The following is a 24,229-nucleotide window of genomic DNA, read 5'->3' as shown; positions in this document are numbered from 1 at the left end:
AATCAACCCAATTGGAAAACACGTCAGTACATACTTGAGATTCCTGCAAGGTAGTAATTGGATGAAATCAATTTGTATTACCTGGAAAGGTCCGTCAGTCGGTGGAATGTGGGATGGTTCGGTAGGGATCGCTTTCCCAATGTATTTCCTCAAGCAGGTCAGACAGGACATTGCTCTCTTTTCCGCTTGAGAAGAAAACCACAGAGCGCACCAGTATCCTCTCACCAATTTGCACATACTTTGCTTTCCCAAATGAGTCAGACCGTGCGCTGCCTCAGCCAGGCTGGGGTAGTATGCCTTGGGAGCTACTTGCTTACCTTGTCCATCCCTTCAGAGTCCAGAGGACTCTTGTCCACATCCTTTGGACTTCCAGACTGACTTTTCCTGGATAGAACACAAATTTTGCATCTCAATTAATTTCAGCATATCAATTGTTTGGAAAGACATAAATTGTTCCGTTGGTATATTCATTTTTAACCCTGCTGCCCATTTTGCAGCTTCATCTGCTCTGTTGTTGCTCAGTGACACATGTATGGGCTTTACACTTAATTACTGCCACCGTTTTGGGCAGTTGAATTGCTTTTAGTAATTGTTTTATATGTCGGGAATGTGCAACTGGTGTGCCTGCTGCTGTCATAAAATTTCTCAGACGCCATAGAGCTCCGAAATCGTGTACCACTCCGAATGCATATCTAGAGTCAGTGTAAATGTTAGCAGATTTGCCTGCTGCCAATTCACATGCTCTTTTTAGTGCTACTAACTCCGTCACCTGGGCTGAGTGAGGAGGACCAAGGTGTTCAGCTTCTGTGATGTCTGTGTCATTTACAACAGCATAACCTGTACATAATTCACCTGTGTCTGTTTGTCTATGACAACTCCTGCCTGTGTAAAATGTCACATCCACATTCTCTAAAGGTGTATCACATATGTCAGGTCGTGCAGTAAAGGTCTGGTTCAGATATTCCATACAATCATGTGCCTCACTATGGTGCTGATTCAGAGCCGGATGCTCTGACAGAGCGCTCGCTCTGAATCAGGGCCGGCCTTCTTGTTTTTTTAGAGCGGCCTCCTGGCTGCTCGCATAGCTGTGGGTGACCACCCACAGCTATAGCTAGCAGCCAGGAAGATGACCATCACGACCATCGGGCTTGCAACGAGACCCTTGTAGTAGGGTTTCATTGCCGCAAGCCCCAGAGTGCTTTCGGCTCTAACAGAGCTGAAAGCTCTCCCACTGACATCACTCGTGATGTCAGTGGGGCCGGCCCCAGATGATAGGCGTTCCAATGGGAACGCCTCCATCTGGGCAGCCACTCCCCCAGCCCGCCCACCAATGGGGGCGTGCTGTCACTCAACATCGACAGCACGCCCCCTTGGTACGAGACCCGGAGCGACAGTTTGCCCGTCGCTATCCGGGTCTCGCGCATGCGCATTGGGCCACCATCGACCTGCATAGCGCTCGCGAGTGGGTCTGAATCAGGCCCAATGTCTGCTGAACTCACTTCCTGCCAGCAACCCGTCTCCCTCCACCCTTTGTGCATCATGTTGCACATATGGTAAATACGTTGCTTGATTTAATGTACTGCATCGTTTAACAGTGATGTTTGCAGGGGCTATTAGAGCTAGTTACCATTTGGTAAACCTAGCTGAAGAGACATGCCTGGTTTTGGCAGAGTTCAGCAGAGCAGATACAGCATGGGGGTATAGACAATCATATCATATCATACCACATCCTCACTCTTGGTGACCAATATAGCGGTTGCTGCTACACTTCTTAAACACGTTGGGAGTGATCTTGCCACAGTGTCCAATTGTGCACTGTAGTATGCTACGGGTCTACTGACATCACCATGTTTTTGTGTGAGGACACCTGCTGCGCAACCATCGGCTTCTGTACAATACAAATCAAAAGGTTTTTCATAATCAGGTATTCCCAATGCAGGTGCTTTTGTCAGACTATCCTTAAGATTAAGGAAAGCCTGCTCTGATTCCTCTGTGTGTGTATGACATGGTCGGGCTTTGAGGAAGACACTAAGTCCTGTAATGGCAAGGCCAAAATAGAAAAACCTGGGATCCACATTCTACAGTATCCACACATTCCCAAGAAGGTACAAATTTGCTGTTGGTTCTGCGGCAGTGTCATGTTCTGAATGGCCTGGATTCGATCAGTAGTTAGGTGTCGTAACCCCTGGGTTAGGCAATGTCCCAAGTATTTTACTCTGGATTAGCATGGCTGTAGTTTGTCCTTAGCAACCTTGTGTCCTGTTTGCGAGAGATGAAGCAACAAAAGTTTAGTATCATTTAAACATGACATAAACTAATCAGAACATAGCAATAAATCTTCTACATATTGTATTAAAACAGACCCATTGGCAGGTTGAAAAAATGGTAAACAGTCGTGCAAGGTCTGGGAAAATATACTGGGGCTGTCTATGAAACCTTGGAGCAATCGTGTCCATGTCTATTGTACACCCCTGTATGTGAAAGCGAATAGGTACTGACAGGCAGGATGAAGAGGCACAGAGAAGAAAGCAGAACAGAGGTCAATGACAGTGAAATGGGTTGCATTTGGTGGGATCTGCATGAGAATGACAGCTGGATTTGGCACTACGGAAAATTGGCTCTCTACTACCTTATTAACACCTCTAAGGTCTTGTACCAGCCTATAACCCCTCCCACCACTCTTCTTTACCGGGAAGATGGGATTGTTGGTTACACTAGCTGTACAAACTAAAATTACTTGTTGTAACAATCAATCAATTATGGGATAAACCCCTAATTCTATCTCTTGTTTTAGTGGGTACTGGGGAATTTCTGGAGCTTGCCTACCGCCTTTTAAATTTCCCATTACAGGGCTTACGTTTGCCATTAATCCAGTGTCCTGTCCATCCTTGGTCCAAAGTGAATCTGGAATTTGGGATAACATTTGATCTACCTGAGATGGATTTTCACTTAAACTGGTAGAGTGATACATTATCCTTTGGGGAGTGTCCAACATGTCCCTAACCTCGTGCGCAACTCTCTCTGGGATATCTAAAAATACACCATCAGGGGGACAATATATAACACATCCCATCTTACATAACAAATCCCTTCCCAGTAGGTTAGTAGGAGCTGCTGCTTCCAGGAGGAAAGAATGCCTGGTATGCAATGGCCCGATAGTGACCTCTGTGGATTTTGTTAAAGGATAATGTTGCACTTTACCCATTACGCCCATTGCTGGTACTGTCTCATTGGTTACCTGTAAATTAACGGGAGATTTTATCACTGACCTGGTCGCCCCTATGTCTACAAGAAAAGGATATTTAGTACCAGCTACATCAACCATCATTACTGGTCTTCCCTAGTATTTCCCGTTAACCTGACTGTAGACTACAGGTATGACCTGACCCCTAGCGTTGGCTCCCACTCTCCAATAAAGCATTAACGGCCACAATTGGAGCTGGTGCCTGTTGGACATTTGCTGGTCTCTGTGTATATCCTTTATGGGGATATCCAGGTACTCCCTGGTTAGGGGGTCCTACCCTTTTTGCCGTACAGTTCTTACTTAGATGTCCTGGTTGGTTGCAATTAAATCACTTTCGTGGGTTGGGCGGATGAAAGTTTTGTTGTGTGGGTTGAGCAGGAGAGAAAGGTGGTGGGTATGGGTAAGGATATTGAGGGAAAGGATATTGTGTGATATATGGGGTTTGTGGATAGTATGGGACTTGTGGCTGTGTGTGATAAGTGGGGTAGAGCTGTGTTTGTGGTGGTGTAGGATTAGTGAGGACGTGTAACTGTTCAGGTGCAGGTGCAGATGCAAGTGTGTCTGCTGGCTGTGATGTTACCGTCATTCCTTCTAGAGCTTGAATACTGACAGCCATTAGTTTCTCGCTCTGGGTCTCACTCTTTTTAGAGATGTTCTTGTCAAGTTCAATTGCGGATTCTATGAGGGTGTCTACTGTGACTCCCCTCCAGCCAGGCTGTGAGGTCTGAACCCGGATCTTTAGGTTCTCTTTAAGACCATCCATGAGTACAGTGACAATCATTCCCCTGTGGTGAGTGCTATCTTTAATATCTTCTAACCCAGTGTACTGGGTGATAGCCTGCAGAGCCCAGTCACAATAATCTTCTGCAGATTCACTCTGTTTTTGTTTTATGGTGAAGATTTTGTTCCAGTTAATTACTTCTGGAAAATATACACCCAATTGAGTTACAATGTGGAAAATGTTACCTTGATTAATTTTGTCTGTTAAGGGAACATCTCCATCCAATACACAATCTGTGATAAATTTTGTCACGTCGGTATTGCATGGTAGACAGGCCCTTAACACCACTCGCCAATCTTTGTTGGTTGGCTCGTGAGAACTACCCAAATTTCTCAAAATTCTTTGACATTTGGCTAATTCCTTTTTGGGATCGGGGAAATCATTCATTATGGAATTTAGCTCTGTTCTTGTCCAAGGACAATGCATTACTACTTCCCTTGTGGGCACTACTCCGGTCGCATCCGCATTCCCATTCGGAACAGCATGGGAAATGGCAGACATAACAATAGGCTCATCATCCACATCATAAACATTTTCCTTATGGTTACTTCAGAGAGGGTACAAATTACTTGTTACATTTTTACATTTTTATGGGTTTATGGGTTTTTTCAACAGCTGTACCTGCACCACCATCAACATAGGGTGGCGGTGGTGCGTGTGAACCACTGGGGATACCTTCCACAACGCTACCTTGCTGCACGTGCGCGCTATTTCGCGGCTCGCACGCATTGCAATTTAGCGCTGCGGGTGTACTCTCTGGTAATGCGTTCGCAACGCTAGTTGGCGTCGTTTGCACACCTTTAAGCCACGCATCCCCTTCATGCTGCCACAATTTTAAACATTCGTTATATTTTACCTTTTTCACTCGAGAACGCACCAGACTGATGTGGTCTCGGACATTGTTCAATACATCCTTATCAAAACTACCAATTCTGGGAAACGGCCTTACACTCTTTATCGTCATCTTAAACCATATGTCACACTACCTAATTGCATAAGCACCATACTTAGTATGCATAATACGACGGGCCGATCCAAGTGGCGCTTCCATTAGCAGCACATCATTGTCTAACATCTCTACTGTTTGCGTGGCTCCCATCCCGGGACAAATCCTACGTTTTTCAATAGAGATTTAGGAACTCATTCGTCGGTCCTTGCGGCTGCACGGTCGTACGCCACCGATGTTCGCTAAACTGCGCATGCGTAAAATTCGCAATGCGCTTGCGCAAACTAGCTATTACGATCAGAAATTGCTCTCTCCTTCAATTTGGCCAGGTCGTTAGTTTGAGTGACAGGATGAGGCGTTTCTGGGTGGTAACAGGGGAAGGTGCTTGTGAACAGGGGAGTGGAGATCCAAACGCAGGCGTGCCTGACTATGCAAACAGCATTTTATGGGAGTGCATAATTAACTAAGTAGTGTCATGGCACATGTGACATGGGAGGTTTTTACACTGACTTGATCGTAGTGCTTAAGAGAGGGTATGGTCAACCTTAAGCTCTACGACCAGCTCTGATGGTTCCCGATGGTCTCGATTAATCCTTATATGCCCGGAGATGACATGTAATGGGAAAGAGAAGGGGGCGTATTTTTAGTCTTACGGCCGCATCCTCCCCTCGCTCGTCCAGCTAACGATCCCATCTTAACGACGCAATTTGCGAGCGCTTCATTTGCATATCCGACCCCTTTTACCTTACGACCGTGCGGCTGCAACGACCGACTCTGAATGAGGTCCTTAAACTGGTGAAAGACAGTCAAGATACTTTCACTTACCTGCGGACGTCTTGGAAAAAGGGTGTATCCACGAACCCTATGGAGGACTTCTAGATGCCTCCACTCACCTATGGAAGAAAAGCTGCTCCCACGCAGAAATCCCTTTTTGACTACATTTCAACTACTAGGGGGCAATATATACCCTTTGTTTTCCAGTTGATTTCGTCCACCCTCTCACCAGTTCACAATCACAGTTTAGCCCAAAACTATGCGGTTCAATTATAGTACTCAAATAAACCTAACCGATTATTTAATTCTATAATCACACTGGGAGCCGAACCCTAACAAAAATAACAACCCATACACCTGCCTTGTGTAAAGTAAACAGTAAGCTGCTACCGAGTCACTAGGCCGTTCGTTACGCCTAGCACTTAAGGGTCCTACGATACCCTTAACATTTAGGTCCTGTGTTACACCCTAAACAAATACTCACAGTTACACACTTTTTTCCTGCGCAGAAAAATACACGTTAACCCAGTTATTGGCAACAATTGATAATGTTATCTCAACGGCTTTAAAACATGTGGCAGCAAGACCGGAAATACGCATACGCTATTGTGCGACTAGTCGCATACACAATACTGCGACTACTACACAACTGTATTACGACTCTTAAGTTATATTACAACTTAGCTGCGTATGCAAAAATGCGACTTCCCCCTTTTTAACACACAAACAAAAACGGGAAAAAAACCTATCGACGAAGGAAAACAAACTTTTTCCTCCCCCATCCCTGGATTCTCAATCAGCGCTCCTAATGTCACAGTAACCGGTAGCGCACTCTCAGCAACACCGGTGGTAACAGATTCCGAATGCACAATGCGTTCTCCTGTCAGGCGCCTCCACCCTTTTGCTGGGAGTTCGATACCGAGTGTTACAAACCGGTTGCATGATTACACTGCGGGCTACCCAACTAACGATACTGGATTTAAACCTCTATACGCTCCTGCCTATACCTTCTAAATCCTGCCTATACCTTCTAGAATTGTCGCTATTTGCGTACGCAGTCTTACAGTAAATAAATGCCTTCAGACCTTGAAATTTGTTTCCAACGCACAAAGGTTATTATTCAACATAAAAACAGTAGGTTACACACTGTGATGTAAAGACTGTTTAGCGCAAAGGAATCATACAGACCCAAGGTACAGTTATACATACGCACGTGCTCTGGGACCAGTTACCGGCATCTACAAGAAACCTCCGTCAACAGCATCAGCAAGAAGACTCCAGATTGGGGTATGAATGCACATATATACCCTTACAGGGATAAGCAATATAATAGACAAGTTTGGCATGATTCCACGGTGCTTCTGTTACAGGACATTTAACAGGTCGATTCAAATGGACACAGATCAGCCTCCAACAGCCTTTTGTCTCCTTTTTCCAGCTGCATGCAAATCTAAGCTGCTAACATTACATAGTACATTTTAGTGTTTTAACTCTCTACAGTCCATAAGTTGCGAACGCATGTTGCGATCTTCTCACCGATGACACCGGAAAACTGTTGAGACAGAATAGATCAGTATAACACCAAACACGGTTTGCTTATCATGTGCTAAACCTTAGATATCAAATAGTCTTTATTTCACAACATTAGTAACAAATGAATAAACCTTGAATATTACACTTTGAAGCTATGGAACCTTTTATGTGAGTGTGCAGTGTGTAAGTATTAGGGGTTTGGAAAAAGACTCTAGTTAGATTTATGTAGTGAGGACTTTTAACTTAGGGAAGATGCGTATGCATGAAGCTAATAAACACCGTCTGTACGCGGGGTATTATGCATTCGTTAATGTGCGCATTTTTAATGTGTGTATGGGGTATGGTGAAATATGCGATCGCATGATGCTAATAATAGCATCGCCGTATGTACTTGTACACTACAAGTGTGAGTTTCTCTAAAATGGCGCTGGGCGGCCATTCGCAAAATGGCGTCGTGCAGATCTTATTTTTTTAAGATGGTGTCTTGTGGCCATTCGCAAGATGGCGTCGTTCCAATCTAATTTTAAACTGATTCTGTCTCAGCGAATTATCCAGCTTCGACAGTCTATATATAATTATATAGACCAGCTTTTCAATAATCCAATGTAGTTGTGAAGATCTGGAGGCTGTTGTTTATTGCAGTAATAGTAGAATATGGTAAAGCTTTGGTGCTGTTCTGAGGGGAGAAATATACTGTTCCTCTTTGCAGACACCATGGGCTCTATTTACTACAATCCGCATTTTGAATGCAGATTGTAGTATGATATTACCGACTGAATTCGCATTGCGAATTCAGGCAAAATCACAGGGATTTACTACAAATCCCTTGCAGGGACAGAGTTTGCGAGAAAGCTCTGTCCCTGCAAATCCCCCCCGCACACTTATCACGGTATTTTTGCAAAAAATGTGACCACTCCCCCCCCGCCCCACCCCCGCGACCCCCCCTCCCTTAATTACACTTACCTGCAGTGAACGGTGCTCCGGTGATGTCCTCCGTGGCTCCAGTCAGCTGACATCCCATCCTGCAATGGGAGTCGGTCAGGTGACAACCGGGACCCAGTGCAGGCTGGGAGACCAGCTGACCGGAGGGAGGATCATCACCCGGAGCCCCGATCACCGGACCCTGGACTCAGGTAAGTTTTTTTTTTTTTTTTACTAATTATTATTATTTGTTTTGCAGTGATCAGCTTGCGGTCTGTTTAGACCACACAGCTGATCACTGGGGCCGGTTCCGGGCTCTGCTCTGCCTGTTAGAGCAGAGCAGGAGTCCGGTAACCGGTGGAGACCCTGGATAACGCCACCTCCAGGTGGCGTTATTATCACAGGACTTTCCCCGGTATTTTTGCACAATTTATTTTTAGTAACTTTGACCAGATCACATTTCCCATTACAATTATGGGAAATGCGATCTGCTTAGTAAAAATAAGTGATAATTAGGGCTTGGAGTCGAATTTTACTAATTTTACTCCAATTGCCCTTGTAACTGTAGGTGATGCTAAAATAATGTGAAAAGGGTGTGAAAACACCCTTTTTCACTTTATTTTAGTAAAAATAATGTTAATAATTAGAGCCCATGTGAGATCTAAAATAGTGGGGTCATGGTCATGGATCAAAGGGGCGTGCCATTAGTAATGGGGCGTGGCTTTGTGACGCACCCTGTGACAGCATGTTGTAGAAGCAGAGCGCTGGGGGGCAGGACTGTTGGCTAGGCATTCAGATGGCTATTCCGGCTGTGGAGTGGCAAAATTACAAAATTTTTAGAGGAGCGATAGCTTGCACAGACCCATAAGAGGAATTCAATGAGCCTAGTTTTGTAGAGAGTGCAAAAACATGACATAATTTTACGGTGAAAACACTCTACAAAGATCAGGTGCTAGATATTAAAAAAAAAAAAAATACAATCAAAATACATAAAAAAAGGGGAGGGTTAAGAGTCCACCTCCATAATCACAGCACACTAGTCAATAGCACTTCAAAATACAAAACTAACAAAAACCAAAATTTATGACAGAATGTATACTAATGAGATTGCTAATTAAATACTAACAACATAAGTAAGCCCGAAGGCTGACAATTAAGCATGAGGGACATTAAACCACGAGCGTTTTGAGTGTTGTCAGTTTAATATGGTGTTGGTTATTGCCCTTTTAAGGTTAGCTGGTCTTAGACAGCCAATGAATGTTCCTGGGGGGTGGCCTAGGGGTATTTAAGGCAGAGCTGCATGCTAATCTGCCTCTTTGTTCCAGTTTTTCCCACCCTCCCTCCTTCTTTTTGTTTGTTTGTATGTATGATGTTTGTTAGGTGTTTCGGAAAAGACCGGCACTTGGTTAGTTATGTTTATAGTTATGCTTAGTGGGTGCGCACTCCTTGAAAGTGGAGTAAGGTGTCAGCCAATTGTCCTGGACGAGAAATGGCTATACCACCCGGATGGGTGCTTAGAAGAAAAGGAGAGTTGATCACCAATGCTTGGCTTGTGTGTGTGTGTTTGTTTGATCTGTTTGTTGATATTGTCATGTGCGTTCTTTTTGTGCCGTCAGCAATATTAGTATTAACTTATAGTCAAAAAATCTAGTGTTTGTCAAAAATAAAATTGACAAAGATTTAAAATGCCAACACTGTTGTCTGTGTCTTTATTTTAGGAGTTAAGTTGCATTATTTATAAGGTATTATAAGGGTACACGAAAAATACATGTTAGTGAGTTTAATAGCCGATCAGTATCGTACATATAGCACATATAAAGGACAATAACATAAACACTACAAATATTCCTTTTAAAAATACCTATGTTACAAAATCAACACATAGGCATATTTGCCTACCCTCCCGGAACGAACAGGAGGCTTCCGAAAATCGGACGCTCCCAGCCACCCGGAAAAGTGGGTAAGTCTCCTTGGAGGGAATGGGATTGAAATGCCCTACAGCGGATGCCCGACAGGATCAAGATCCCGACAGAGGCAGGTAAGTACCCTAACCTCCTCTGTCCCCCCCTAAGTCTAACCCTTCTTTAGTGGTGCCTAACCCTAACCTACCCCCAGGGGTGCCTAACTCTAACCCCCCCTTACCTGGGGCTGTCTATTCAGGAGGCCGAATTTAAAAAAAAAAGTGTCCGCCCTGATTCAGAGCGAGCGCACGCTTTTTGCGTGCGGCTCTGAATCAGGCCCACAGCTCAGTACGCTTCCGGCCACCGGACAGAGAGGAGGGAGACTGCTCACGGGCCCCCTCCTCTCTAGGAACGCCCCTGACTAATAGGGCGATGAGACTCTTGTAGTTCTTTCTGAAAATGGGCATTGATAAATCAGCTGTCCTGGTGAATGCAAAACCTGCAGTGGCAAAAGCTTACATAAAGCTTACATCGTCAGTTTTGTTCCGATTGTAATCCTGACCATGAGCGTCCTTAAGGTGCCCACACACTAGGCGTTCAGGTCACCATCCGATATCGTGTCCGATTTCTCCCCTGCAGTCGTGGGCACGATTTGGTATTAAAAACAATACAAATTGACCCACGATTTATCATGCACCCTATACTATTCCAGTGCATCGTGATAAGATTTTCAGATCTTGCCTGCAGCAGGCAAGATCTGCAGATGCGATGTACGGCCAGCGGGTACGCGCATCGTAATCATGAGTAGAGACTCACGACCAGGACATATTTTACACGATCTGTCGTCCCGATGCATCGGAATTGGGCTGATCGTGTAAAATATTGCCTAGTGTGTGGGCACCTTTAGATTGTGCACAGAGCCGGCCCTAGGCATAGACAAACTAAGCGAATGCCTTGGGGCACCCAAGCCCACCTAGGGCTGGCAGAGGTTTGGAGCAGTCACAGGAGGGGCACCTGCTGCTGGCTGGGCAGAGACTATGGCAACTGCTACTGTCACTGTGCAACATCCATGATCGCAGCTCAGCTGGCAGCTCCGGTCAGGCTTGGCAGCAGCAAACAGGGAACGGGCAGCGGCAGTTTGCGGGGACGGGGCACCTGGATGACGGCTAGTGTTTAGAGGTAGAGGGATGATGGGTGCTATGGTGGGTGAGGGGTGCTGTGTTGGGACAGGGGTGCCGGGTGATGTGTGCTGTGACCTGTGCTGGGTGAGGGGTGCTGGGCTGGGACAGGGGTGCTGGGTGATGTGTGGTGTGCTGTGATCTGCGCTGGGACAGGGGTACTGTGCTGGGACAGGGGTGCTGGGTGATGTTTGCTGTGATCTGTGCTGGGTGAGGGGTACTGTGCTGGGACAGGGGTGCCGGGTGATGTGTGCTGTGATCTGCGCTGGGACAGGGGTACTGTGCTGGGACAGGGGTGCTGGGTGATGTTTGCTGTGATCTGTGCTGGGTGAGGGGTACTGTGCTGGGACAGGGGTGCCGGGTGATGTGTGCTGTGACCTGTGCTGGGCGAGGGGTACTGTGCTGGGACAGGGGTGCTGGGTGATGTGTGCTGTGACCTGTGCTGGGTGAGGGGTACTGTGCTGGGACAGGGGTGCCGGGTGATGTGTGCTGTGACCTGTGCTGGGTGAGGGGTACTGTGCTGGGACAGGGGTGCTGGGTGATGTGTGCTGTGACCTGTGCTGGGTGAGGGGTGCTGTGCTGGGACAGGGGTGCCGGGTGATGTGTGCTGTGACCTGTGCTGGGTGAGGGGTGCTGTGCTGGGACAGGGGTGCCGGGTGATGTGTGCTGTGACCTGTGCTGGGTGAGGGGTGCTGTGCTGGGACAGGGGTGCTGGGTGATGTGTGGTGTGCTGTGATCTGCGCTGGGACAGGGGTACTGTGCTGGGACAGGGGTGCTGGGTGATGTTTGCTGTGATCTGTGCTGGGTGAGGGGTGCTGTGCTGGGACAGGGGTGCTGGGTGATGTGTGGTGTGCTGTGACCTGTGCTGGGCGAGGGGTACTGTGCTGGGACAGGGGTGCTGGGTGATGTGTGCTGTGACCTGTGCTGGGTGAGGGGTGCTGGGCTGGGACAGGGGTGCTGGGTGATGTGTGCTGTGACCTGTGCTGGGTGAGGGGTACTGTGCTGGGACAGGGGTGCTGGGTGATGTGTGCTGTGACCTGTGCTGGGTGAGGGGTACTGTGCTGGGACAGGGGTGCCGGTTGATGTGTGCTGTGACCTGTGCTGGGTGAGGGGTACTGTGCTGGGACAGGGGTGCCGGGTGATGTGTGCTGTGACCTGTGCTGGGTGAGGGGTGCTGTGCTGGGACAGGGGTGCCGGGTGATGTGTGCTGTGACCTGTGCTGGATGAGGGGTGCTGTGCTGGGACAGGGGTGCCGGGTGATGTGTGCTGTGACCTGTGCTGGGTGAGGGGTGCTGTGCTGGGACAGGGGTGCCGGGTGATGTGTGCTGTGACCTGTGCTGGGTGAGGGGTGCTGTGCTGGGACAGGGGTGCCGGGTGATGTGTGCTGTGACCTGTGCTGGGTGAGGGGTGCTGGGTGATGTGTGGTGTGCTGTGACCTGTGCTGGGTGAGGGGTGCTGTACTGGGACAGGGGTGCTGGGTGATGTGTGGTGTGCTGTGATCTGTGCTGGGTGAGGGGTGCTGTGCTGGGACAGGGGTGCCGGGTGATGTGTGCTGTGACCTGTGCTGGGTGAGGGGTGCTGTGCTGGGACAGGGGTGCTGGGTGATGTGTGGTGTGCTGTGACCTGTGCTGGGTGAGGGGTGCTGTACTGGGACAGGGGTGCTGGGTGATGTGTGGTGTGCTGTGATCTGTGCTGGGTGAGGGGTGCTGTGCTGGGACAGGGGTGCTGGGTGATATGTGGTGTGCTGTGACCTGTGCTGGGTGAGGGGTGCTATGCTGGGACAGGGGTGCCGGATGATGTGTGCTGTGACCTGTGCTGGGTGAGGGGTGCTATGCTGGGACAGGGGTGCTGGGTGATGTGTGCTGTGACCTGTGCTGGGTGAGGGGTGCTGTACTGGGACAGGGGTGCTGGGTGATGTGTGGTGTGCTGTGACCTGTGCTGGGTGAGGGGTGCTATGCTGGGACAGGGGTGCTGGGTGATGTGTGCTGTGACCTGTGCTGGGTGAGGGGTGCTGTACTGGGACAGGGGTGCTGGGTGATGTGTGGTGTGCTGTTACCTGTGCTGGGCGAGGGGTACTGTCCTGGGACAGGGGTGCTGTGCTGGGACAGGGGTGCTGGGTGATGTTTGCTGTGATCTGTGCTGGGTGAGGGGTGCTGTGCTGGGACAGGGGTGCTGGGTGATGTGTGGTGTGCTGTGACCTGTGCTGGGCGAGGGGTACTGTGCTGGGACAGGGGTGCTGGGTGATGTGTGCTGTGACCTGTGCTGGGTGAGGGGTACTGTGCTGGGACAGGGGTGCTGGGTGATGTGTGCTGTGACCTGTGCTGGGTGAGGGGTACTGTGCTGGGACAGGGGTGCTGGGTGATGTGTGCTGTGACCTCTGCTGGGTGAGGGGTGCTGTGCTGGGACAGGGGTGCTGGGTGATGTGTACTGTGACCTGTGCTGGGTGAGGGGTGCTGTGCTGGGACAGGGGTGCCGGGTGATGTGTGCTGTGACCTGTGCTAGGTGAGGGGTGCTGTGCTGGGACAGGGGTGCTGGGTGATGTGTGCTGTGACCTGTGCTGGGTGAGGGGTACTGTGCTGGGACAGGGGTGCCGGGTGATGTGTGCTGTGACCTGTGTTGGGTGAGGGGTGCTGTGCAGGGACAGGGATGCTGGGTGATGTGTGCTGTGACCTGTGCTGGGTGAGGGGTGCTGTGCTGGGACAGGGGTGCCGGGTGATGTGTGCTGTGACCTGTGCTGGGTGAGGGGTGCTGTGCTGGGACAGGGGTGCCGGGTGATGTGTGCTGTGACCTGTGCTGGGTGAGGGGTGCTGTGCTGGGACAGGGGTGCCGGGTGATGTGTGCTGTGACCTGTGCTGGGTGAGGGGTACTGTGCTGGGACAGGGGTGCCGGGTGATGTGTGCTGTGACCTGTGCTGGGTGAGGGGTACTGTGCTGGGACAGGGGTGCTGGGTGATGTGTGCTGTGACCTGTGCTGGGTGAGGGGTACTGTGCTGGGACAGGGGTGCCGGGTGATGTGTGCTGTGACCTGTGCTGGGTGAGGGGTGCTGTGCTGGGACAGGGGTGCCGGGTGATGTGTGCTGTGACCTGTGCTGGGTGAGGGGTGCTGTGCTGGGACAGGGGTGCTGGGTGATGTGTGGTGTGCTGTGATCTGCGCTGGGACAGGGGTACTGTGCTGGAACAGGGGTGCTGGGTGATGTTTGCTGTGATCTGTGCTGGGTGAGGGGTGCTGTGCTGGGACAGGGGTGCTGGGTGATGTGTGGTGTGCTGTGACCTGTGCTGGGCGAGGGGTACTGTGCTGGGACAGGGGTGCTGGGTGATGTGTGCTGTGACCTGTGCTGGGTGAGGGGTGCTGGGCTGGGACAGGGGTGCTGGGTGATGTGTGCTGTGACCTGTGCTGGGTGAGGGGTACTGTGCTGGGACAGGGGTGCTGGGTGATGTGTGCTGTGACCTGTGCTGGGTGAGGGGTACTGTGCTGGGACAGGGGTGCCGGGTGATGTGTGCTGTGACCTGTGCTGGGTGAGGGGTACTGTGCTGGGACAGGGGTGCCGGGTGATGTGTGCTGTGACCTGTGCTGGGTGAGGGGTGCTGTGCTGGGACAGGGGTGCCGGGTGATGTGTGCTGTGACCTGTGCTGGATGAGGGGTGCTGTGCTGGGACAGGGGTGCCGGGTGATGTGTGCTGTGACCTGTGCTGGGTGAGGGGTGCTGTGCTGGGACAGGGGTGCCGGGTGATGTGTGCTGTGACCTGTGCTGGGTGAGGGGTGCTGTGCTGGGACAGGGGTGCCGGGTGATGTGTGCTGTGACCTGTGCTGGGTGAGGGGTGCTGTGCTGGGACAGGGGTGCTGGGTGATGTGTGGTGTGCTGTGACCTGTGCTGGGTGAGGGATGCTGTACTGGGACAGGGGTGCTGGGTGATGTGTGGTGTGCTGTGATCTGTGCTGGGTGAGGGGTGCTGTGCTGGGACAGGGGTGCCGGGTGATGTGTGCTGTGACCTGTGCTGGGTGAGGGGTGCTGTGCTGGGACAGGGGTGCTGGGTGATGTGTGGTGTGCTGTGACCTGTGCTGGGTGAGGGGTGCTGTACTGGGACAGGGGTGCTGGGTGATGTGTGGTGTGCTGTGATCTGTGCTGGGCGAGGGGTACTGTGCTGGGACAGGGGTGCTGTGCTGGGACAGGGGTGCTGGGTGATGTTTGCTGTGATCTGTGCTGGGTGAGGGGTGCTGTGCTGGGACAGGGGTGCTGGGTGATGTGTGGTGTGCTGTGACCTGTGCTGGGCGAGGGGTACTGTGCTGGGACAGGGGTGCTGGGTGATGTGTGCTGTGACCTGTGCTGGGTGAGGGGTACTGTGCTGGGACAGGGGTGCTGGGTGATGTGTGCTGTGACCTGTGCTGGGTGAGGGGTACTGTGCTGGGACAGGGGTGCTGGGTGATGTGTGCTGTGACCTGTGCTGGGTGAGGGGTGCTGTGCTGGGACAGGGGTGCTGGGTGATGTGTGCTGTGACCTGTGCTGGGTGAGGGGTGCTGTGCTGGGACAGGGGTGCCGGGTGATGTGTGCTGTGACCTGTGCTGGGTGAGGGGTGCTGTGCTGGGACAGGGGTGCTGGGTGATGTGTGCTGTGACCTGTGCTGGGTGAGGGGTGCTGTACTGGGACAGGGGTGCTGGGTGATGTGTGGTGTGCTGTGATCTGCGCTGGGACAGGGGTACTGTGCTGGGACAGGGGTGCTGGGTGATGTTTGCTGTGATCTGTGCTGGGTGAGGGGTGCTGTGCTGGGACAGGGGTGCTGGGTGATGTGTGGTGTGCTGTGACCTGTGCTGGGCGAGGGGTACTGTGCTGGGACAGGGGTGCTGGGTGATGTGTGCTGTGACCTGTGCTGGGTGAGGGGTGCTGGGCTGGGACAGGGGTGCTGGGTGATGTGTGCTGTGACCTGTGCTGGGTGAGGGGTACTGTGCTGGGACAGGGGTGCCGGGTGATGTGTGCTGTGACCTGTGCTGGGTGAGGGGTACTGTGCTGGGACAGGGGTGCCGGGTGATGTGTGCTGTGACCTGTGCTGGGTGAGGGGTACTGTGCTGGGACAGGGGTGCCGGGTGATGTGTGCTGTGACCTGTGCTGGGTGAGGGGTGCTGTGCTGGGACAGGGGTGCCGGGTGATGTGTGCTGTGACCTGTGCTGGGTGAGGGGTGCTGTGCTGGGACAGGGGTGCCGGGTGATGTGTGCTGTGACCTGTGCTGGGTGAGGGGTGCTGTGCTGGGACAGGGGTGCCGGGTGATGTGTGCTGTGACCTGTGCTGGGTGAGGGGTGCTGTGCTGGGACAGGGGTGCCGGGTGATGTGTGCTGTGACCTGTGCTGGGTGAGGGGTGCTGTGCTGGGACAGGGGTGCCGGGTGATGTGTGCTGTGACCTGTGCTGGGTGAGGGGTGCTGTGCAGGGACAGGGGTGCTGGGTGATGTGTGGTGTGCTGTGACCTGTGCTGGGCGAGGGGTACTGTGCTGGGACAGGGGTGCTGGGTGATGTGTGCTGTGACCTGTGCTGGGTGAGGGGTGCTGGGCTGGGACAGGGGTGCTGCGTGATGTGTGCTGTGACCTGTGCTGGGTGAGGGGTACTGTGCTGGGACAGGGGTGCTGGGTGATGTGTGCTGTAACCTGTGCTGGGTGAGGGGTACTGTGCTGGGACAGGGGTGCTGGGTGATGTGTGCTGTGACCTGTGCTGGGTGAGGGGTGCTGTGCTGGGACAGGGGTGCTGGGTGATGTGTGCTGTGACCTGTGCTGGGTGAGGGGTGCTGTGCTGGGACAGGGGTGCCGGGTGATGTGTGCTGTGACCTGTGCTGGGTGAGGGGTGCTGTGCTGGGACAGGGGTGCCGGGTGATGTGTGCTGTGACCTGTGCTGGGTGAGGGGTGCTGTGCTGGGACAGGGGTGCTGTGTGATGTGTGCTGTGACCTGTGCTGGGTGAGGGGTGCTGTGCTGGGACAGGGGTGCCGGGTGATGTGTGCTGTGACCTGTGCTGGGTGAGGGGTGCTGTGCTGGGACAGGGGTGCCGGGTGATGTGTGCTGTGACCTGTGCTGGGTGAGGGGTGCTGTGCAGGGACAGGGGTGCTGGGTGATGTGTGGTGTGCTGTGATCTGTGCTGGGCGAGGGGTGCTGGGAGCACAGAACAATGGGGAAGGGGCCACAGCACAGTGAGACCACACCCCCTCTGTGAGGCCACATGCTTTTTCAGGATCCTATGGGGGGGGGCACCACCCAAAATCTTGCCTAGGGCACTAATTTGGCTAGGGCCGGCTCCGATTGTGCAAGTGAGTGTGGGGATCTCCGATATTTCTTTCCATAGGAAATAGTGTGCTTACGCCACCATAAAATATCATTGGCTATTGGAGACAAGCTACTAAATCTTTTCATTTATCGGAGTTTGATAAATTGCGCAATCCCATAATTGTATTGGGACAGCTGCGTGCTCCGATGCTGCCATTAATGCAGCCCGCAAGACACTTAATAAATAGCAAAGACATTTGATTTTGAGAAATCATGGAGATACTATTGCTGTCGCATTATTTTCTGGGACGAAAAATTTGATAAATAGGCCCCTGTGTCTTTCTCTGAAGTCTTCTACTGAGAACTCCTGTATTATTTATTTTATTTGCAAATAGCATCAAGCATATACTCACTTCAATGTATATATATATATATATATATATATATACAGTATATATAATATATTATATATACAGTCAGGTCCATAAATATTGGGACATTGACAGAAAGTTCATATTTTGGCCTCTATTCACTACCACAATGGCTTTGAAATGAAACAAACAAGATGTGCTTTAACTGCAGACTTTCAGATTTAATTTGAGGGTAATTACATCCAAATCAGGTGAACGGTGTAGGAATTACAATGGTTTCTATATGTGCCTCCCACTTTTTAAGGGGCCAAAACTAATGGGACAAACTAAACAATCCTAAATCTAATTTTCACTTTTTAATACTTTGTTGCAAAACCTTTGCAGGCAATTACAGCCTGAAGTCTGGAATGCATAGACATCACCAGATGCTGGGTTTCATCCCTGGTGATGCTCTGCCAGGCCTCTACTGCAAATGTCTTCAGTTCCTGCTTGTTCTTGGGGCATTTTCCCTTCAGTTTTGTCTTCATCAAGTGAAATGCATGCTCAATTGGATTCAGGTCAGGGATTGACTTGGTCATTGCATAACATTCCACTTTTTAGCCTTAAAAAACTCTTTGGTTGCTTTTGCAGTATGCTTTGGGTCATTGTCCATCTGTACTGTGAAGCACCGTCCAATGAGTTCTGAAGCATTTGACTGAATTTGAGCATATAATATTGCCTGAAACACTTCAGAATTCATTCTGCTGCTTTTGGCAGTAGTCACATCATCAATAAATACAAGGGAACCAGTTCCATTGGCAGCCATACATGCCCACGCCATGACACTACCACCACCATGCTTCACTGATGAGGTGGTATGTTTTGGATCATGAGCAGTTCCATTCCTTCTCCATACTCTTCTCTTCCCATCACTCTGGTACAAGTTGATCTTTGTCTCATCTATCCATAGGATGTTGTTCCAGAACTGTAATGGCTTTTTTAGATGTTGTTTGGCAGACTCTAATCTGGTCTTCCTGTTTTTGTGGCTCACCAATGGTTTACATCTTGTGGTGAACCCTCTATATTCACTCTTGTGAAGTCTTCTCTTGATTGTTGACTTTGACACATATACACCTACCTCCTGGAGAGTGTTCTTGATTTGGCCAACTGTTGTGAAGGGGTTTTTCTTCACCAGGGAAATAATTCTTCTGTCATCCACCACAGTTGTTTTCCATGTCTTTTGGTGTTGCTGAGCTCTCCGGTGCGTTCTTTCTTTTTAAGAATGTTCCAAACAGTTGATTTGGCCACACCTAATGTTTTTGCTATCTCTCTGATGGGTTTGTTTTGATTTTTCAGCCTAATGATGGCTTGCTTCACTGATAGTGACAGCTCTTTGGATCTCATATTGAGAGTCGACAGCAACTGATTCCAAATGCAAATGTCACACCTAGAATCAACTCCAGACCTTTTACCTGCTTAATTGATAATGAAATAATGAGGGAATAGCCCACACCTGTCCATGAAATAGCTGTTGAGTTGATAGTCCCATTACTTTTGGCCCCTAAAAAAGTGGGAGGCACATATAGAACCGTTGTAATTCCTACACCGTTCACCTGATTTGGATGTAATTACCCTGAAATTAAATCTGAAAGTCTGCAGGTAAAGTACATCTTGTTTGTTTCATTTCAAAGCCATTGTGGTGGTGAATAGTGGCCCAAAATATGAAAATTCTGTCAATGTCCCAATATTTATGAACCTGACTGTATACAGTATATGTATACAATGTCATTGTATATACATTTAATATTTAGCAACTGTGCTGATGAGTGGACAGTGAACAGCAATATCCCGTCTGCCCCTCTTGCCAGCCCTAACTTGGCATCCAGAACCAAACAAATCTATCAGTAATCTCCTGCCTCTCTGGAATTTAGGGGGTCATTCAGACCCGCTCGCGAGCGCAGGACGCTCGCAAGCGGGTCGATGTTACCCCAATGCGCATGCACACGACGGAGGGAGCTCCGTCATGCGCATGCACGAGACCCGGACAGCGACAGCCCGGGTCTCGCACCAAAGGGGGCGTGCTGTCGCTGGTGACTGACAGCACGCCCCCTTTGGTGGGCGTGCCGGGGGCGTGGCTACCAGACGGAGGCGTTCCCCCCACTGACATCACTAGTTATGTCAGTGGGAGTGATTTTGGCTCTGATGGAGCCTAAATCACTCCAGGGCTTGCGGTCACCGAGACCCTACCGCAGGGTCTCGTCGCAAGCCCGATGGTCGCGATGGTCTTGACCATCACGACCATCTTTTTGGCCGCTCGCATATGCTGTGGGTGGTCACCCACAGCTATGCGAGCGGCCAGGAGGCCGCTCGCATATGCTGTGGGTGGTCACCCACAGCTATGCGAGCGGCCAGGAGGCCGCTCCATTTTTAGGTAGGAGGGCACTGATTCAGAGCGAGCACTCTGGTCAGAGCATCCGGCTCTGAATCAGGCCCTTATTACACTGTACGTAGCGGGTAGCGCTGGTCATTCCGTCTCACGCACTCTCCCCCACAGCAGACAGGCGCTAGTGTGATACAGCAGCTCTTCACTGAGTTCAAGTGAGTGAGTTTAGTGAATGAAATATACACACTCACAACATGAGTGGGCAGTGATTGATGTGCTGGTACGCCCTGTATATGCACCTTGGCTTTTAGTGACTGCAGAAAACAAACTCAATTACAAATGACTGTTAATGGCTGTCAGCATGAAGATGAACACTAGGAATGTACTGATCATTGATTTGCTAGTGTAACAATTATTTACAAAATTAAAAACTTTCTCCTTTGCCCAGGGGTAATGGTTTGCTTTGCGCCCTCTTAAGTTTCCATATTTAGTCAGGAAACGAATTCAGGGGCGATTCAGGGAGCGGACACTCCTTGCAGTAATGGCTGCTGCTTTTGTCGCAGTGACTACTGTGTCTTTATGCTAATGCCGAGGCTTATTAGCAAGGACGTATAAAAAGAGGAAGGGATCCGTGTAGGGTCTTCGTCAGGGGCCTCCTGCTCTCTACCCAGCAGCGGCCGGCACTGAGCGCAGCAGTAGACTCTGGGTCATACTTGCCAACTCTCATTCATTGTCAGGGAGACTCCCTGAAACAGTAGCAATCTCCCTGTCTCCCTGAAGAGTCTACCAATCTCCCTCATTTCACCTTGCCCCCATTATGACACTGTTATATAAAAGAAAAAACAGAGATATATACATTCAAATGGGATTATTAGTATAATTTCCCTGCATTGGTTATAAGGCATAATGATCCCTATGGTTACATGTATTTTCTGAGAAGTATCTTACTAACTGCTTTGGGGCTCATTTACATGTGGATGTAAATCAATTTTATGACACGCCTCTCAGATGTAGCATTACACGCCCACTTTACCGCTGCGCTCATAGGTGCTGCTTTCACAATCTCCCTGAAATGCGTTTTCAAAAGTAGGCAAGTATGCTCTGGGTATTAGTAGACTCTAGTGCTGTTGCAGACTCTACTGCGCAAGCGCAGAGCGATTTTCCTAGTGTATATGCATAAAATGCCTGAAAAATGGCCGCTGCTCCATTTTTCCGGTGATTTGTACATCGCTGCTACCACCAATGCGGGACTCCGAAGAGGTAAGTATTGACTAAATGGGTGCAGGATGTGTGGTGTGGGCCCCCTTGGACCCAGGGGCCCATGTGCACCGCGCACCCTACGCCCATTATAGATACGCCCGTGCTTATTGAACACCCTATTGAGACACCTACCAGCTGCGGTGCAAATCTGCCGATGTGCGTGCAAAAGACGCACTATTGGACGGCTACCCTATCGGTCATTGCACCTTCCCCATGGCCGGTGCAGAATGTCCAACTGAACATGGCCGCCGGTGTCAGTGCAACTGTGTCTTTAAACTCAGTCTCTGATACCATCTCGCCAGCAAAACGCCCCCTTCTGGTAGCCACCCCCCCCCAGTTACCAACCAAAAACGCCATTGAAATGGATCTGCATGTAATTTGGATCTGCGTCTCTATGCGGTAACCATCGCGGCACATGAGCAGCGCAGGTGCGACGCATGTGCAGAGGGAAACCACTGGCTAATTGCGCCCGATGGCTGCCCTGCGCCCACCTCTGAACCACCCCCTCAATGTCTCATTTCTGACAGACGAACCTGGAGTTAATGAGGCGTCAGGTCATGGGGGAACTAACTGAGGAAAACCTAAAGCTGGGTACACACTGACAGATACATTGTCCGATCAATTGCTGCCCATCGGCCAGTGTGTACCCGCGATATGTCGGTTAATGTCGGCATTCGCCGACATATCGCATTGGCTGTGCTGCACAGCCAGTGGACAGATATGTTTGCAGACCGCCCATACACACACAGCAGCACCCGCGAGGAGGGGGGCGGGACAAGCCCCCGACCCACCCACCGGCCACCGGGTCCCGCCCCCGGCTGCCTGGACCCGAGGGTACAAGCAGATGATGGCCGTTCAGTGTGTATGAACGACCATCATCTGCAGATATATCTGTCCGGTGTGTACCCACCTTAGGAGTCAGCTTGAACCTTTGAGAAGTTGGAAAGTGACGCTTCCCTGAATCTATATGAATTACTGAAAAAGTTAGAGACCAGGGGGCCTATTCATCAACACTAAAATAAAGTTTTTAAGGACATTTTCCTTAAATAACGTTATTTTGGTATTCCTGAACAGACTTAACACAGGAGATATCACAGATATCTCCTTGCTAAGTTCCCCTGCATTAATTTCCACACTCCCCATACATACCGGCGCTGCTATCTACAAGATAGCAACGCCGATAGCCTGGGCTATGTATGAACGGTCAGATCGTCTGACCGTTATCGACAGCTACAGCCTGGTACTAGCCTATCCCCACAGCAGGGACAGCGCTGTCCCTGCTGCGGCGGCTGCCGGCTCCAGGGCTCCATGCGGGGGGGGTACGAAACTTAACGCATCTGTAGGCAGTGCTGCGCATGCGCTGGTTTTACAGATGTAACAGCGCATGCGCAGCACTGTTTCCAGATGCGATAAGGTAGTGTAGGCAGGGAAAAGTATCTATTTCCCGAAAAGCTGTCATCGCAAAAATGACAGCTTTTCGGAATAGATACTTATGGAGAGGTGGAATGATGAATTTCACCTATAATTAGCTAGAACTCCATGAGAGTTCTAAAGCTAATTATCTCCATTGAATTTTTATGTTTAATGAATAGGCCCCTATGAGGCAAATTTACTAAAGTGAGAGTTTTTAGAAGTGAGTTTTAAAAGTGATTTTGCCCATAGCAACCAATCAGATTCTACTTAACATTTAACTAGCACCTTCTAGAAGATACTGGGGTAGATGTATGAAGCCCAGAAACGATATCAGCGCACGTTATGTGCGCTGATACCGCTTCTCCCCGATATATAATCGGGGATCTGGGCGGTAAATGACAGAGGCGCTATGCGCCCCTGTCATTACCGGCGCTGCTATCTACAAGATAGCAACGCCGATAGCCTGGGCTATGTATGAACGGTCAGATCGTCTGACCGTTATCGACAGCTACAGCCTGGTACTAGCCTATCCCCACAGCAGGGACAGCGCTGTCCCTGCTGCGGCGGCTGCCGGCTCCAGGGCTCCACGCGGGGATCTCGCGATACTTGCGAGATCCCGTGTATGCTCAGTGGAGCCGGACGAGACAGAGACACAGCGCATCAGCACTAGGCTGATGCGTTGCTGTCTCTAGCGGGTAGCGCCGGAAGGGTGAGTTAACGCTCCCCCTCTCCTGGCCGATGAGATGTTTATACATCTCATCGGTAGTGCTTCCTGCTTCGCCTCGGTAAAGAGGCGATGGAGGAAGCGCTATAGCGGCACGTTAAGTGCCGCTATAATACATCTACCCCAATAGCTAGAATCTGATTGGTTGCTATAGGCAACATCACTTTTAAAACTCACTTCTAAAAACTCTCACTTTAGTAAATTTACCCCCAGCAGTAAAGTTATCGGTGATTTTCCTGCCCGGCTCTTGGGCTATGTCCAGCTCCGCATAATCTCATAGGATAGACAATTAGAACAATGTAATCTTCTTGCCGCTGTTTCACAAGATCACAGATGAAAGGAGCCAGGTACATTCAGGGGCGCTGAGAGGGGGGTGGGTACAGATTACTAGGGTCCGGGCTTCCTGAGGGGCCCGGCGGGGGCCCGGGTCTGGCGCCGCTCCCCCTCCCTCACAGTAGCCCAGCACACAGCGTGTGCTGAGCTGCAGTGGAGACTGCTCGTGGTTGCTGTGCGGGGGAGCGATCACACTGATCGCGCCCCCCCCTGGCTTTGAGCAGGGCTGAGGGGGCCCAGAGTGCCCCCCT

This window comes from Taudactylus pleione, unplaced genomic scaffold, assembly GCF_031769625.1.
Source record: "Taudactylus pleione unplaced genomic scaffold, aTauple2 ptg000247l, whole genome shotgun sequence".
In the NCBI taxonomy this organism is placed as follows: Eukaryota; Metazoa; Chordata; class Amphibia; order Anura; family Myobatrachidae; genus Taudactylus; species Taudactylus pleione.
Note: the sequence above shows the minus strand (reverse complement) of the source record.